Genomic DNA, 13,044 nt, shown 5'->3' with positions numbered 1-13,044 from the left:
TCGAGAAGCAAGTGGTAATTTCCTCTGAATCCATGCATACGGAATCACCAGCCTGACCTCTGGGATCCTGTCCTCCCTGGAGGACAAATCCAACATGCTGGAATTAAAATTAGTCTGGGATGAATTCTTCCAGAGGCTCCTGGACGGCAGCTGTGTGGCACGCTCCAATTCGCCTCGTCGCTGCACCCCGTCCGCATGCCGGGCAGAAATTAAAGATGCTTTTGTAAAATTTCAGAAATCTTCCCAGACGTAGGAAATGAAACTGTGAAACATACCTAGAGCCACCACGAGCAAGCTTGTCCGAAACAGCACGATGGGGGTTTATCGTTTCAGCCATAATGACACCAGCATGGAGATGAGACACAGACACACGGATTAGTCATGCTGGCTGTACAGGCGGCCAGGCTGCTACGAGCAAGCGGGTGAGCTCCATCATTTCCCTGGGGCCCCTGATACTCTGGAAGGGTTCTGGAGGCGCCGCATACGAGGACGCCGCTTTGAATGGGGCTGCGTCTGTCGCATTAAGGACTGTTTCGCACAGACAAGTGTGGCAAATCTTTAATGAAAGTGAGTATTACTACCCAGCGGTGGTGTTGGCAGGGTGCTTCCTGCAAGACCAATATATAACCACACACACACACCCCTACGTGCACCAGGAAGCTTTATAAGGCAGATCGAGAGTAGGAAGTGGCAAATTAGTCACCAACACTTGCAAAGAACAGCAAAAACATGTGTCAAGCTGCTTTTGGATGTTGAAGAAAAACCACGAAAGCAAGCACGTGCAAACGCACGTCCCTGGACCATGTACGTAGCTACGGCTACGGCCCTGTGCTCACCAGATTTTGCTTCTTGCAAAAATGCAACAGCAAGATGAGTAACTCCACCAGAAGCTTTCTACACTCCAAGAACCTAAAACAAAATGCTGCCCTTTTTACAGTGGTGCAGGAGACCCTCTGGCTCCTCTGAACAACACTGCTTACTACTTGGTGCAGTAATGGCTTTTGCAATACTGGCATGTCACAAAATAACAACATGCAAATGACTCTCTAGTAATTTTTTATGAGTATTTTTATGGCATGACGTGTGCAGGTTCTGTGGGTGTTCTGTGGAAATCACAGCATTCACTGGATCCAACAAGCACTGCTTAAATCATTTCCGGCAAACTAACGTGGCTCTGGAACATGTTGCATCAAAGATCCAAACAACCTTTTATTTTATATACTGCAAAGGCACACTGCAATTGCAGTGTTTTGGTCAACACTATGCAGCACTAGCTCCTGATACTCACATCCACAGCCAGAGAAACCAGCAAAGGCGTCCGAGCGGCATAAAAGAACGCCTTAAAAGCAACAGCGCACCAAACATAACCTCGTTACACACGCCTGAATTATTCAGCACGTAAAACATTCATAATGGAACGCCTGCAGCTTTAAATAGCTTTTCATTTTCAGTCCTGCAAATCCTGCGGTCCAACTAAAACCAAGACAACAGCTCCATCTGGGAAAATGCCACAACTTGGAAGAGTAACACAGCTCTAACAGAGGTTTAACACAGCTTTTCAGACGATACTGGGTAAATTCCGTGATGGGGATGACATTTCCCAAACTTCATTGTCTGGTGCATTTCAGAAGCATGTGCATTAGCTGACTTACTTAACCGGACGACATCAACATGCACAGGTTTCCGAGTGGCAAACAGTCGTGTTCAAAGTGGTGCTTGTCTGTACTGATCAGATATGCATCTTCAGCAGTTATAATCAGTTAAAACAGGGGCAAATCCTGTTGTTTCAAAATCAGTGATAAGGAATGTTCCTTCGGAGAGATGCTCTCTAATGCAAAACGTGTGAGCCAAATCTCCCCATAAACTGCAGGAATACAAGTCACGTTCTGTCCTTTCCAATTATATATCTAAAAGAAATTCAACGAGTACGTTTTGTCCTTGCTAGAGTACGCCTGAGTAGTTCAGCAGATAAACAGGTTTTTCAAATAACTGTCAAACTACATGGCTACAATGGTTGCCCTGTTCACAAGAAAGAAAGAAAACCCATGACATGACGCTGGGTGTCATGTCTGCAGCCAAATCAACTCAGCGGTGAAATACAGAGAAACAGGCTAAATGAGCATGTAAACATGAGCCCAGCGTGGGAGGGGCGGTCGCAGGAATCTTAACGAAGCGGACGCAACACTGTGCCTGATTAGATTAGCAGGTTACTGTCCTTGTACAGTGGCATGTACAATGCATTAGAGTCTTGTAACATGACGCCTTACTAGACTTCTCAGGAACCCTGACTAGTCCATCCCTAATCTAAAACCACTGACATGCGCAACAGATGGAAAAGGAAGGTTCAGTCCTCTTGTCCACATTGGGTATACACATACCGACATACACGTTTGCCTTACGCTGCCCTAAATTTCACACTGGCCAACCTGCAACCTCTGATGAACCTGCTACCTGTTGGAATCATTGCCCAAAAAGGACTCAAAAGGGTTTTGTATCGTCTTGATAGGGATTACACATTAATTCCAGGCCACGAACACTATAATTTAATCTGAGATAATTTCAGGATGTGGTTTCTTAAATTAATGACAAAAAACCATTTTGCATTTGTAATAACAAACGCACCAAGTGTCTCGTGACTAGCTGACTAGCTGGGGGGGAACCTGATGTGGCGAGTCACAGGTGTTCGTGCTTCCTGACAAATTATAAGTGTTCCCGCAGAGTGTGTGGTGATGTGTTGTAATGTCCTAATCACGTCTAATCGCAAATAATAATCTCAATCATAATATCGCTCAAAAGAAATGCAAGTTCTGTCATCATTTGGCAGCCCTGATTACACCCATAATGACATTCAGCTCTCACTCAGCAGTACGAATTTCAATAAAAACTGGATGACATTTTTCCAGCAGAGCTTTTGAATTTTAGATTCGGCTCTATGGCTGCCAACGTAAAGCCATGAGCAGCATGGCATAGAACGTGGAGAGAAAGAAAAGGGGAAAAAAAAAAAAGTCCCCTTTTAAACAGGGGACATTTCTATTTAAACCATGTCCCCTTCACGAAGACGGGGATGTTTCTATTTAAAGCAACAGAGAAGTGTGTGTGTGGGAACACCGATCGAATGCGTGGGCTCCATTATGGGTTTCACATTCGACGGTCATAAAACAAAACAACAACAAAAAACACACACAGACCCTGCTGATAAAAATTTGCTGCTCACTTGCAGGTCTGTGTGGATGGCAGGCATCCCACAGCACAAACAAAGACCTCTGTAATCAGCAAATAATAGCCTACATGTGAACTGTGAGCGAGAATAATCCTGTTCTACCTCATTCAGCTCTCCAGAGCACCCAGGCTCCTGTGCGAGGCTGTTCCAAGGATGGGGGTGGTGCAGAAACACGTAGCCATACGCACTTTATTTCTCTTCGCAACGCTACTCAGAACATGCATACTGACTTTAAGACATTTAAAAAGAGTCAAGGAAAGCAAGATACTTCGTAGATGAAGTATTAGGCACGCTGCTCAGCAAGAATTTCCTGACTGATCAAAATGAAGCAAGTATATAAAAATGGACGAACTGGGGTTGGTTTAACAGACTGCCTTTTCTACGTGAGAAGAACTGCCAAACTGCCTCTTCAGAAACAAGCTTGCAAGCGCAGAACTGATGTAACTGAAAAAATAAAAATAAAAACCTCCCCATAACCACAAACAGATCTGATATTCTGCTGTACCAGGAAATGGCAAAGCCCAAAACAAGCCATGACTCAGCCGTGCAATGACCCGGCCACAACAGCAGCAGAACACACGGGCCTCGGCACATTGCCAAGAGGAAGATAACCACACCTGTCCCAACGTACGGTCGTTAAAAACACCCAGCCCAGGCCAGCTCTGCCGGAACAGGCCCCTGGGCCCGGACAAGAGCGTCGCTGGGCATGCTGCCTGCTGACACACTGGCCCCATTCGGTGGCCAGAATCTCGGCACGGTCTCCGACACAGCAAAAGGTCACGGCGAGACGCACGGCGGTCTCACCAAACCGTCTCGCATTCGTACATGGTGTGTAAAGTAGTAACACGCACAAAGAACACTTTAAAAACAATAAACAAATAAATAATCCCTCATCATCAGTTTCTTTTCAACGCAGAGAAGGCCGTGCCAGTAAACGACAGACGGGGTGTTTTAACAACAAAAAAAAGCTGAGTAGTGCAAAAGATGCGTGCAGCTGAAAGGCGTGCAGGCCAGCTCTTTAAGCCTTTGTATTCCCCAGCCGGAGCTGAGACTCCAAAAGACAACAAGGTGCCAGAGGCCCACTATGGTCCTCCTCTCTTCGCTCTGGTTAGGCTTTTCAGCCCTGCACCACCCCCCAGCTCCCCACCTCTTCCCCCTTCCTGTTACCACTGCATTTCAATGTAAATGGGAGCCCGGCTGAATGGCCGCAGCTGCCCTATCAAAAGGATTGTGGTGCTGAAGAACCCGGTGATTGAGATAGAGCCAGGCCACACTCCCCGTCACCCCCGCCCAGCACTACCACAACGGGGGGGGGGGGGGGGGGGGTGTTCTGTGAACTAAATCGACCAAGAGCCCTGCCTGGAGCTTTCCGACTGTGCTTTTTACGGCAATATCGACTGGCCAGAGCGCAGCGGACGAAGGACACGCCACAAACAGCAGAGGCGAGACGCGTTCAGCAGAGACGAGGAAAGGCCACGGGGCAGAGAACCAGTCCTGCACTGCAGCAGAGAGAGCGAGGGGGAAATGGGGAGGGGGGCTTGGCTAAAGCCACCTGTTCCTCTGCAGTGGAAAACATAGCATCCTAATGCAATGTCTCTCTCACTCTCTCCCTGTGCGCATGCATGTGTGTTATCAGCCAGCCATGAACACCCTGTGCTCCACACATGGATAATATATCACTCGGGCGCTTCAGCACATCCAATCCAAACAACTGTTGTCTCCTGAACCCTCCCCCCTCCGGTTCTGTGATCTCCACTCGGCTCACTTCAGCCCACGCAACAGAAGCTGCCATCTTTGCCTGCAGCACGGAGCCACGCTACTCAGTCGCTGTGGAGGGATCAGCTGAGCAAATAGGATAAATGGGAAGATAGAATGCCAACATTCTGTGCCAAACGCTACAAAACCTACCTCTGTCTCCAAGACATAGAGCACTTTAATGGACATAAACGACTTCTCCCACTGGCCCACCTTTCTCTCTTACATCGCAGACCTTATATTCAGCTAAACATGCATGAGCCACAGAGATGTGATTCGTTTAAAAAAACAGGGCTGATACAAAAAAGATCAGAAGTGATGGGGAGGGCTGAAAGTACATTGAGCAACAAATGCGGCACAGGAGAAGAAGAGGGTGGAGGAGAGGAGAGGGGAGGGGAAGGGAGAGAGAAAAGAGCCTCCTTTGATATACGAGTTGAGGAGAAATGTCATCAATAGCACTGCAGTGGAAGCGCGAAGCACCAGAGAGTGAAACCTTCAAGCCTCCAGCCCATGTGTCCCTGTCCTAGTGGTGCGAGTGGGAGGCTTCCGCTCGGCTTACTCTGGCCTGCTCATGTTTGTGCGTGTGCGTGCGTTTGTTGCCAAGTGAGGTTGGGAGGAGTTGTGGGGTTCAAAGGGGTTTTAAATGGCATTTGGCTTCCAAGGAGATGGTGTGAGGAAGGACCTATAAAACATTTAGACTGCACAAGAGAAGTGAAACGTAAGAGAGAAGTGTTCTTGTTTACTAAGGTGACGCTGCTCGGGAACCAAAAAAGGAGAAGGCCCAGGGAAACACGGCCCCAAATAGCCAGACGAAAGAAACCACTGCTCTGGAGGCCTGACAGTCACCATGACGAGCAAATTATTGGGCAAGCGCGCTCACTTCAACTCACAACATTTACTAGCTCTTCCAGGAGTGATCAAATTCTGCTCAGAGCAAACATCCGCCCCCTGTGCTGTAAAGGCACAGACGGATCAGGACTTTACTGTTACAGGCACTCAAAGCACTTACATACGCCTTTCTATTTGCCTCATAGAATGGACCGCCGTTGTGTCGCACAAGAAAATTAGGAAAAACAAAATACATTCGAGTTCTTTGCAACGGCAGCCAGATCAACACCATTTTCCTTTTGGCCAAAACCATTTTGTCCTTTTATTTGCTATATCATTTGCTGCAGTTAAACATGCTCTATTTTTACTATATACTGAATATTCATTCCCTACTCTTTTTTAAACATATTGAGACAAATAAGAATCTTTTTGTTATATGGTACACTGGTTTGTATAATGTCAAGAATTCTAAATTAAAAGTTATATGGATAATCACACAAAGCAATGCATTAAAAAAACCCAAACAGTCTTCCACAATGGTATTAGAAACTACCTTGATTTTTTAAAGCAACATACCAATAAATATCCACCAGTATATTACTCCAAATCCTTCTGTCTTAACAAAGGTACGTTAAAATCCCATTAGAGATAAACGCTTAGTCTGAGGTGATCTGTTGCTTTTTTTGCATATCTGATTAACCGATAACTGTTACTAGTTTTTGTATTTATGCTAGTTTATAACAAGAACGCTACAAATTCTCCTTGTTTAATTTCAAGTCACCTTGACAAAATTCCATTAGCATGGCAGAAACCTTTTAACAAATGCATCTGTGATTTTTCCTCACATATGAAATGGACAACTTGACCTTTTTTTGGTAAAAACTACGTCCAGATGCATCCAGACACAGTCCAGTGATTTACGGCAGACCCCACACAAGAACTATAGTGGCTGGGAAGAAAGCACTCACTCCACAGGCTTATTTCAGTCCTGCACAGAAGGAGAGGAACCAACAGTGATCCCAACAAAGGATGAGGTTCCATGCACTGAATATAAGAATCCTTTCCCTGCTCCAAAATGCAAGCTAATAAAATGGAAACACTTGTATATGAAACTCATTGACCAACTGGTGGGAACAGGCAGTGTGGATCTTGCTTCTTATCAGCAGAATTAACATTAATTTTTTCCCCTGCAGTATAATAATAATAATTTTAAAAATAAATAAAAATTAAAAAAAAAAAAGAGTCAATGGCCAAAATCGCATCATTCAACAGCTGAAACGCTGCACAACCCCGAAGCACTCATGGATCCGCCAGGAAGTAAGCATCGTCTCCAAGGCGACTAGCCAAGAAGCTTAACCGAGGTATATTTACATTTTATTTGAAAAGGTGGCAGCATAAAAATTAGTGATGTCAAAGTTAATGCAGTAACGCATGTGATTAACAATTACAACACATTATTTTACTTCAATTGATATTGCATACCTTATGTGTCAAAGTAATTGAATATGACAATCTAGCCAGGCTAAGCCACACACTAATACCTTTTATACTATGTGCAGTACATGAGCTGTAGAGATTTTCTATGCTACCTGGACTATAACCAATGGATATAAAAGGCCCAAACACTGTAATGCTTGCTGGCAGTTTACATAGGGAGATCTTGTGGGCAGATGACTCAGACTATCGTTATACGCAACCTCTGTGCTGGCAAATTTAAACCTAACAGAAGCACTGCATTTCTGACTTAACATTTGGGAGCTAAGCCTACTTGTAATATGCCCTTACACTTAGCAGTGGAAATGTGGGCTCTGATGATAAACGTTATTATTTTTCACAGCGGTATGTTTAGTTCTGTATTACCTTAAAAACAGAAGGGCGTCTCTGGCACATATATTTAGTTCTTTCCAGTCCTCAATTACATGACTGTAGTCCAGTCTTGCTACCACCGGAAAGACCTCAATACAAATCAGTAGCCAACTGCTAAACCCATTTTTTGCTAATCAGTCCACAAGGACAAAACTCGTATTGTCGCTCTTACATAACTGTTTGTTCCTAATCAATCATTCTCAAGTCACTCCCAAACAGCACAAATCATAAATCATTGCTTTATTCCCCAAGTATACAGACATACAAAGACCTTTCTTGGGGTATATACCATGTCAGACAAACAAAAAAAGCCATGTCCTATAAACATAAAAATAAGGCACTATTTACAGATCTTGCAGTGTAAAGAGAATATTACTTAAGAGTTAGGTTTGGCAAGTGTGACTCTGTCTTGTTGGAAAGCCTTCGATGGCCTGACTTGTTCAGATGTTATGCAACGTTGATAGACTACACAAGTCAAGCTGGAATACCTTCACAAAAGCCTGTCCTGTTGTGCAGGTTTCAACCTGCATGCTTGAAAATTCTCCAGCAAATATTAGCTGTCTGAAAGAAGTAGGTATTCACATTCAGTTTCCAAAACACAGTTAGGCTATTTGGACTATAGCACACCATATGCTTTAATTCACCCCTTAGAATACTCTGCATTAAAGATCACTCACACGTAGAATGCCCCAAAACCCTCTGCTTGTTTTTGATAACCATGCAAGAAGAAAAACTTTGCCACTCTTCTGGGCTTCTGCATTTGCACTATCTTGTTATTATCAGCAGCCCTCGCAGTCAGAAAGGAGAAATTAAGGTGGAGAAGCAGATCAGCATGGCAGCCTTAGACAGGAAAAGGACTGAGAAAGCCCAACTCCAAATAACAGCTCTGCAGACCCTATGACCTCAGCCAAATTCAGTTTCCTGTCACTGCTGAATACTGTTGAGCCAAACACCACAACAAGCACCATCTTAAACATGACATAAATCAGGTACTTTAAAACAGGCACCAGAGAAACAAGAGAAACAGGTACTCTAAACTGCCAAAATAACACACAATGTACTGGACTTAAGCAGAGGGCCAATCGCCATCTCAACAAATAACCAAAGAAAAACTATTCCTATGGAGGTCCTGCATCCTCTACAAATACACCACTATGGTATAGACATGTAGCATAAGGTTTTAAAGCCATAAACACCAAGCTGTGTCTAAAGGGCTAAAAACAGGAAAGAGTATATCTGCTTTGAAGAGGATATAGGTGAAGTCTGGTTACTTGTACGAAAATGGTACAAATCAGAGAAGTAGAGAACTAAGTAAGATTCAAGCGCATTACTGTGTCTGCAGTGAATTTTAATGCTAACGCCCCAATATGTTGGGGGGCTTAGCAGATACTAAGACATACAGGTGGTAGCTTCACTGCAGTCTCTCCAAAATCGCTGCACCAACGGCAGAACTCCCTTCGATCTCCCTGAACACTAAAACGTTTGATCACACGTTCCTTATTTCTCTCTCTCGCACTCGAGCCGCGGTCACGTTACTAAGAAGCCTCAGAAACTAATACTAAATAGTAGGATGGCACAGAAAATCGCCTTACAATCAGCAAGCTCACTTGCAAACTTATTTTCAGGCAGAGAATGTGCATCAGAGAGCTGCATAACCATAACCCTAATTCACGTGACATCTATATCAATGCATCTGCTATCGTAACATAATTCGTGAAACAAATACAATTGAGGAATCCTTATGTCATAAGAAAAAAGGCTTCAACAGTTGTAGGCGATCGTTTGAGACCGCATTGTAGACTGAAGTGGGTCTGCGGATGATTGCACCACTGCAACACTTCTTCGAAAACATGAAATTTCGCGCTTTCTGCCAAGCCCTGAGGACCACATATATCTTGTATACACGTCCGTGCTTTGAAATACCGGTTTTCCGTCAACAACAGTTAGCCAAGTGTCTAAGTAATGTTTGAGTTCGCCAGCTACAACGAATTGAGTGTTAATTCGCAAAAATACTGGCAGCCCACCCAAATGAAGTAGTCTAACATAGGTAGAGAGCTCAAATCAAAACCTGTGCTGCTAGGATACTAACAACGTTAGCATTATGTACACTATTTAGTCTTCGTTCTGACCCTCTAGCTAGTTAGCTTTTTAGACACACAGATAGATGGTTAGATAGATACGCTATCCAGGAGAGAATTGGGCGACTGGCCCAGCAAGCCACATTCAATTCTCAAACCAATGTTGGCTAGTTAGCAAAGCTAGTATACCCCAGCTAGCTAAATGGACAACGCAGCCCAACCTGACGTTGTTGACGAAGACGGTTTATTCTGCAATCTTACAATCTACTTATTTATTTAGCTATCTATACAACATTTGATGCAATACGCAACTTTGGGCGATATCATCACAAGTCAGTTACCAAAATGCAAACTGGTTTAGTGAACTGCTGGCTAAAACTGCACTTGGTTGGTGTTGGGGGAGGGAGAACAAACTCGCACTCTAGTTCACATAAGCAATACTGCTAGCTGGCCAAGCTGCTAAATGGATGGCATTATGCTACCAAAACAGCACAGCCGTTTGATTAGAATTAGCTAGCTACACGTTAGCTGAGTTAGCTAGCTAGCTGTGTGTAAAAAAAAACAGAATGGCTCGCTGAAGGTATAACAGTTTTAACTTTACTTACCTTCTTCCAAACGTGAGCTACATCTACAAAATTATACTTGGTATTCCCCCCCGATGCTTGATTTTCCCATTTGAGGCCTTCTTATTCAGCAAGCTACCGTCCGCTTACATCCGAGATAGACGACATACATTTCAGTCCACACTCACGGCAAGTAGCGGAGGCGAAGCAGCGCTCAAAAGCTAGCTAGCGTTAGCTGCCTAGCTAATTCCTGGTTACCAAGCGACGAAAATTGTCTCGGGGCTCCAACGGACGACTCAAAAGAAAGATTACGAAATCTCCATGATTTTATAGAATGCAACTATTTATTAACAGTAACTGCACGCCGATGTTTACGATTGGTTTGAGGTTGAAATGTAAAATTCCGCTTCAAGTTAATCCCCTATGTCCGTCTTCTTTCGAACCGTTTCAAGCGGCCTTTGACTTGACTGCTGACGAGGAGAGGACGCAACGAGTTGAAACATTAACCGCGATAGGCTGCTGCATATGGGCGGTCACTGTTTGTTTCTCCTTAGAACGTTGAAACTGACGCCATTGTGGCTCAGACGTGCCAAACAATTAACATCACTTCAGTTGAATTTCTTGAGCCACAATGGCATAGATTATAACGACTAATAAACTGATCCTTAAATTATAGTTAGATCACAGGTAGACGTTAGGATGGCTGTTTGATCGAATTATTTATTATAATTTGTTATATATCGTAACAATTCAAAAATATGTTTAATTGAGGGTGAATATTGGTACACATAAAAGTAGTCCCTAAGTAATAGGTCAGTGAATATTTTTGATATTTTGGCTCTGTACACTGCATTTAAAATAAAGCAATGATTACACAGTTAAAGTGCAGAATTGTAGCTTTAATTTCAGAGCATTGAGCATTGAGGGAGAACAATATAGGAAATACATCCTAGTACTACACATTGCCCTATTTCAATGGTGCTCAAGTAACACTACATATGATTATAATCTTAAAAAAAGATATTGTGATTAGGTTGTGAATCCCTTGCCGTCAATGACAGAATCAAACCTGACAGACATTATTTACTATTCAGTCTTGTCTTCGAGAGGTTAAATTTATCATCAGTGGGTATTGGGCACCATAATTAACGTGATGAGTCAAGAACTCAATAATTGCTTTAACAATGAGTTTTGCATATACTAGTTTGAATTTAGTGGTAACTATGAGATCGTGGTGGCATATATTTTTCCCTTTATTCGAGTTTTTGTCACATTTATGCCAAAATGCTGGATAGTGTTCTTGATCTGCTCAACAGTTTTGTTCATGCCTGAAAGTATTCTTTGAAAATGCTCCCATTATGTTGTTTTATTGTTAAAACCAGTATGTTCTTGCTAGTTAATAATGTATCAAGTGTCTGATTTAGAACCATCTCTTTTGTCCATGTTTACATTATTATGGTTTTTAAACAACATTATAACCTTCTCTACTGGGATTCACATTCTTTATCCTCATGTTGAGAGACTAGAGCAACATGATCCAGGTGTAAATGTCAGTCATCTCTGATGTCTTGTGTATTAACTAATGATGCAACAACCCATCTGGACAAGGAAACACTTAACAGGCAGTTATTCAACTATTTACAGTACCATAAAGCAGGGTAGTTAGGTATAGCCATTGGATTTTTCTATTTGACACATTGCTGTTAAATGTTTTTATGAATTTTATGGGTAGGATTTATCCCTATTTATATTGTACTGATTGACCATCTTAATCCAAGTTTACCAGTGAGAATGAATGAAGTATGGCTGGAAGAACATTCAGGATTAATCAATATCAATGACACTTTTGAACAGAATTAATTAGAAAAATATGTTACATATTTATTATTATTATTATTATTATTATTATTAGGTTCCTTTATCACGCTAGAAGCGTGTCTTTAGTATTAGGCATACTTAATGAAATATCAAAGCAATGGCGCCACTTGCTGTTCAAGTTGCGTTCAGTTTTGTTCAGTTTTTTGTGCTGTCCAGGCGACGAATATCTGCATCATGTTTAGAATAGCAATATATACAAACTGGACCCAGCTATCTCGGTGTTTTTAGTAGGGAACATCTTAGCTCTATCGTGTCAGGTCATGATCAGGTTCTCATAAAGTGGATATGCAAATAGATTCGAACTGAATGCCACTCAGAATGCATCGGTAAAAGTAACTCAAAGACAGCTTATGCTTAATTTATAGGAATTTAGTATAAGAAGAACATCAGACTTTATCATAATTAATTGTATTCATGATTTGATCAATAGCTATTAGGTATGTAAATAATTACAAATATAGGGGTTAAAAACAACTCATGAAAATCAACCTCACTGAAAACGCAATTTTGTTTAAATTACATACTCTATTATTGTGAGGAATCGTTCTTTACCAATGCTATATTTATTATTATTATTATTACTATTATTATTATTACTACTACTACTACTACTACTATTACTATCACTACTACTATCTTAGGTTTAACTACGATTCACAAGAGTCTAGTTTTCTCGAGTCGTTGGAGTTCATTCTTCAAACATTCCAGCATGCTTTGGAGTCGCATCGTTATTACGTCATTCCCCCCAACGTAATAGAAAAAGTCGTAACATTACTGTCAAGCTTGCGAGTTCAGTATCGGAATAGCTCATTTTCATGATTATCTATAACTCCTCGGAGGCACCTGAGTATCCACT

General features: G+C 42.4%; 1 protein-coding gene across 2 annotated transcripts in view; it reads right to left on the bottom strand.

The window, feature by feature from the left end:
• ankrd11 (ankyrin repeat domain 11) overlaps positions 1-10,793 on the bottom strand; it is a 90,074-nt gene extending 79,281 nt beyond the window's left edge. For both annotated transcript variants that reach the window (XM_027007337.3, XM_081706321.1), the window contains exon 1: positions 10,353-10,793. The gene's annotated coding sequence lies outside the window, so the exon portion shown is untranslated. The remainder of the gene's footprint in view (positions 1-10,352) is intronic.
• Positions 10,794-13,044: the final 2,251 nt, after the last annotated feature.

This window comes from Electrophorus electricus, chromosome 23 (assembly GCF_041902795.1).
Source record: "Electrophorus electricus isolate QZ-2024a chromosome 23, ASM4190279v1, whole genome shotgun sequence".
NCBI lineage: Eukaryota > Metazoa > Chordata > Actinopteri > Gymnotiformes > Gymnotidae > Electrophorus > Electrophorus electricus.
Note: the sequence above shows the minus strand (reverse complement) of the source record. Positions and strands in the feature narration are given on the sequence as shown.